We start from the raw sequence: 4,740 nt of genomic DNA on the forward strand, positions 1-4,740 counted from the left end.
AATAATTCCTACTAACATTGCTATAATACTGATATATATATATACACATATATGTATATGTAAAGATAAGTATATATGAAAGATTCATTATTATTATTATTCAGTCATCAGTTATGTCTGATTCTTCCTTTCTTGGCAGAGATAATAGAGTTGTTTTTTGTTGTCATTTCCTTCACAGTCATTTTTACTGATGAGGAAACTAAGGCAAATAGGATTAAGTGACTTGCCCAGGATCACACAGCTAGTAAATATCTGAGGCCAGATTTTAGCTCAGGTCTTCTTGATTCTAGGTCTGGCACTCTATCCAATGTATCATATAGTTGTTTAGGAAAATTCAAAGATTGCATAACAAAGGAGATATCATTGTCAGCTAAAGAGAATAAGGGAAGGTTTTATGAAGAGCTGGCCCCTGAATTATGCTTTTTAAGATTGGAAAGGACTTCAAGAGGTAGAGTTAAAAGGGATGAATTCAAGGTATAAGGAATTCTATAAGAAGACTAAAGCAAAAAGACAGCTCTAGTCCAGGAATAAGTAGATCAATTTGTCTAAAGGATAAAATTAATTAAAAGAAGTCTAATACTGGACAACTAGGTGGCTCTCTTACCTCTCTTCCATTTTTGAACTGATACACAGTATTGATTTTAAGAGGGAAGTTAAAGGTTAAAAAAAAGTCAAACAAGACTGAAAAGATCTGATTAAGTGCAAATTAAAAATAACTCTAAGGTACCATCTCACATAAGACAGATTGGCCAATATGACAGGAAAGAAAAATGATAAATGTTAGAGGGGGTGTGGCAAAATTAGGACACTAATATATTGTTGGTGGAGTTGTAAGCTGATCCAACCATTTTCTAGAAGGCAATTTGGAATTATGCCCAAAGAAAGGGCTATAAAACTGTGTATACCCTTTGATCCTATAATACTACTGCTAGTTATATATCCTAAAGAGATCATTAAAAGGAGGAAAGGGGGGCAGCTGGGTAGCTCAGTGGATTGAGAGCCAGATCTAGAGACGGGAGGTCCTAGGTTCAAATCTGGCCTCAGACACTTCCTAGCTGTGTGACCCTGGGCAAGTCACTTAACCCCCATTGCCTAGCCCTTACAACTCTTCTGCCTTGGAGCCAATACACAGTATTGACTCCAAGATGGAAGGTAAGGGTTTAGAAAGGGGGGGGGGGGAGGACCTGCTTGTACAAAAATGGCAGCTCTTTTTATGGTGGCAAAGAATTAGAAATTGAGGGGATATCCATCAATTAGGGAATGGTTGAACAAGTTGTGGTAAATGTTGTTGATGGAATACTATTGTGCTAAAAGAAATAATGAATAGGATGATTTCAGAAAGAGCTTGAAAGATCTTCATATACTGATGCAGAATGAAATAAGCAGAACTAGGAGAAAATTGCATACAGTAACAGCAGTATTATATGATGACCAACTGTGAAAGACTTAGCAACTCTCAACAAAACAATGATCCAGTACAATTCTGAAGGACTTATAACAAAGAATGCTATCCATATCCAGAGAAAGAAGTGTTGGAGTCAGAATACAGATGAAAGCATACTTTATTTGTATTTTTATTTTAGCATTTTGGTTTTATATGGTTATTCTCTTACAACAATGAACAATATGAAAGTATGCTTTGAATGATATTACACATATAATCCAGATCAAATTGCTTACCATGGGGGTGTGGGGGCATGGGAAGGAGGAAGGGATGGAGACAATTTGGATCTTATGCTTTCAGAAATTGTATGTTGACAATTGTTATTACATGTAATTGGGGAAAATAAAATATCTTAAAAAAAAAAGACCAAGAAGATATAGGTTAGAGTACAGCATGAATATCAGACCAGAACTGGACTTAATACTAAAAGCAATAGAAATGGGTTGAAGATTTTTGAGTAAGAAGTGACATGATTTGAGGAAGACTTTGCTAGTGTGGTATTTATATTTAATATGTTGGTGTAATTAATGTAATAGAATGTTTATTTAATAAAAAACATTTATTTCATGTGAAGGAGAAAAAAGAGGCAGAAAGGCTAGTTAGGAGGTTATTGCAATAGTCCCATTGGTGAGGTAACAAAGTGCTGAACTAGGCTGGTAACACTGTGAATGATAAGATTAAGAGAGATGCTAGAGGAATAGACAGGATCAATTGGGTTTGGCAACTGATTAGATGCAAGTATAGAGGAAGAGTTAGAGAACTCAAAGGTGATTCTTTAGTTTGAAACCTAAGTGACTAGTGTATGTAGAGAAATTAATGAATTAATTAATTGTGGAAAGGAAAACTGAATTAAGTTCTGGACTTTCTACCACTGTCTTGGGATAGAAGTACCTCTATTCCTAGGTATTTCCCAACTGTGTGCTCTACCTGGATTCCTGTGATCATGTCATCAAACAAAATGATTTAAGGGGAGCAGTTTGAACTATAAGGCTGGTCTTTAGGGGTGTCAACCCAAAGAGACAGGTCCAACCAGCTCTGAAAGTCAGAACCTTTTCTTCCTCTTGCTATACTGCTAAAGACTTTGAACTTAAGAAAACTAGCACAGATTAGCTTAGAAAGGAATAAAAAGAAACCCTCTACCAGTCTGCAAGGCCTGGTCTCAGCTCTAAAGCTGAGAGAGAATCAACCCAATTAGGGAAATCCTGATTCCCTCTTCCCTGATATCTTTCCAATCTAAACTTGTTATTAAAATTTCATCTTGAGTTAAATAACCTGCAGTCAGATAAGAGGATTATCATTTCAGGGGAATATAGAGAGAACTGAACCTAAGGACAGACATTCAACCATAAACCATCCTTACTGGACCCCTGCTGGGTGACCTTGGAGGGGGGGGGGGGGGGAGGCTTGTCCCTCAGGAGAGTCTGTGCTTACCTGCTCTGGGGTATCTTCAACATCAATCAATAGAGAATACATGCCCTCAGGCTATCACAGTTGGCCCATCTCTTGGGAACCCTATTTTTCAAAGATAGCCTCTCAACAGGGGGTATATCTCTCTTTTTACCTCACCAGCATCCATATTCTCTCTATCCCTTCAACTCCTCCATTCCCTGTTACAAAACTTTCCTTATTCCCTGTACCTCTTCAATCCCTACAAATCCCTTTAACTATTACAGGTAGGATCCCATTAGAGAAAGAAAACCTGTTTCGGAGTTCAGAATAACATCTCCAGGACATTTTGTTATTGTCATAGGTCCAGTGTGTTGAGAGATCTATCTCACAGAAAGCAAACCATTATTCTACCTCCTTATCTCCTCTGACTTTTAGAAGTCAGAAGAATCCCTCCTAAAGACATAGCCACCTCTTCATAACCTCCCCCCACCTGATGGAACTACTGATAGGATTTAGGCTTGGGGGTGGGGGTGGGGAGGGTTGCTCATGCTATATAACTTTCTGCTTTCTGATTGGGTAGTCTTTCACACACAGATTGTGAGTTCGACCCCAGACCAGGAGTAACCAACAGAGTGAGTTGGGGTTTGCCTCAAGAATCTATAAAATGCTTGCATCTACACCCATGCATTGGACATCGCCATTAGAGGGTGACCCCTTCTCATAAGAAAGATTATACCTTGCTTTGGTTTACCTTTAAGCCATATTGGCTCATACACTAGTAAAAGGTACTAACTAGCTCAGATTCTTCATTCATGAAATAGAGAATCATGAGAACAATAATACCTGCCCTCCATCTTATACCTCAATCCATTCCTCAATAGGATTCTATGAGGGAAATATGATAGGCTAGATTAGAAAACAAACTCAAAGTAAAGCTTTGCTATAAGATTCAACTCTTGAACAGAATTCAGTATAAGGTGTTAACCTGGGAAAAACACAGAGCTACTAAAGTAGTCAGAAAAACCAAGTCTTTAATCAGGAAAGAGGCAGTGTTCACTATTGGGCCACTACACAGAGCCAAGTGCCCCCAAAGTCATTCAGAGCCAAAGGCCTTGGAGAGGATCACCTTGCTAGATGGTACTCAGGAGAACAATAGAATTTGGGGAACTAAGGACAGTTGAAGTAAGATTGATTGGCATTGCCATGGCTACAAGGAAATGAGAGGTCCAAACTACACAGACAGGATGCAAGCAAGCTTGGGAAAGAAACCCATAGCCAGAGGCTGGAGTATCAGGGAGTATTCTAATTTACAACAGATACTAAAAGGATGGTTCCTGCGCAGGTGTTGGTCTTCTTGGGATCTGATACAATAGGGGAAACTTCCAAGACTAAAAGGGTACTTAGCTTTTGCTTAGGTCTGCTAGCCTCACCTAAACTGGGATTATCAAGTACTTTAAGGGCTATTTATTATACAGTCTGAAATGGCTAAACCTGGGACTTCCCTCAGGGTGAATTATCCAGGAACTGAAATGGGGCTGGATGGGGGTCTCCAGATTTCCAGTTGACAAAGGTAAATCAATCTTGGATTCCATCCAAGAGGACACGGGTACTGAAATACCCAAAGGGCTTTGAAATAAGGGATTTTCACCTCTGAGGTATTTCAATGAATGGGCTAGGAAGATACTCGTACATGAGGCCTTTATTTCTTTAGTTTTCGAGGAGAAAATGTTCTCTGATAATGAGCAAAGCTTGGACTTTCTGACTAACAAAACAGACCCACTTTTCCATTTCCATCTGTGAGGCTGACCTCTACTGCACAGGCTGTGGGTTTGGGTTGTAAGAGGTGGGGGGAAAAGGGGAGGGGGGAAAGCATGATGTCATATCCAGGACTATATAAGGTACTTCAT

This window comes from Monodelphis domestica, chromosome 2, assembly GCF_027887165.1.
Source record: "Monodelphis domestica isolate mMonDom1 chromosome 2, mMonDom1.pri, whole genome shotgun sequence".
Classification (NCBI taxonomy): domain Eukaryota; kingdom Metazoa; phylum Chordata; class Mammalia; order Didelphimorphia; family Didelphidae; genus Monodelphis; species Monodelphis domestica.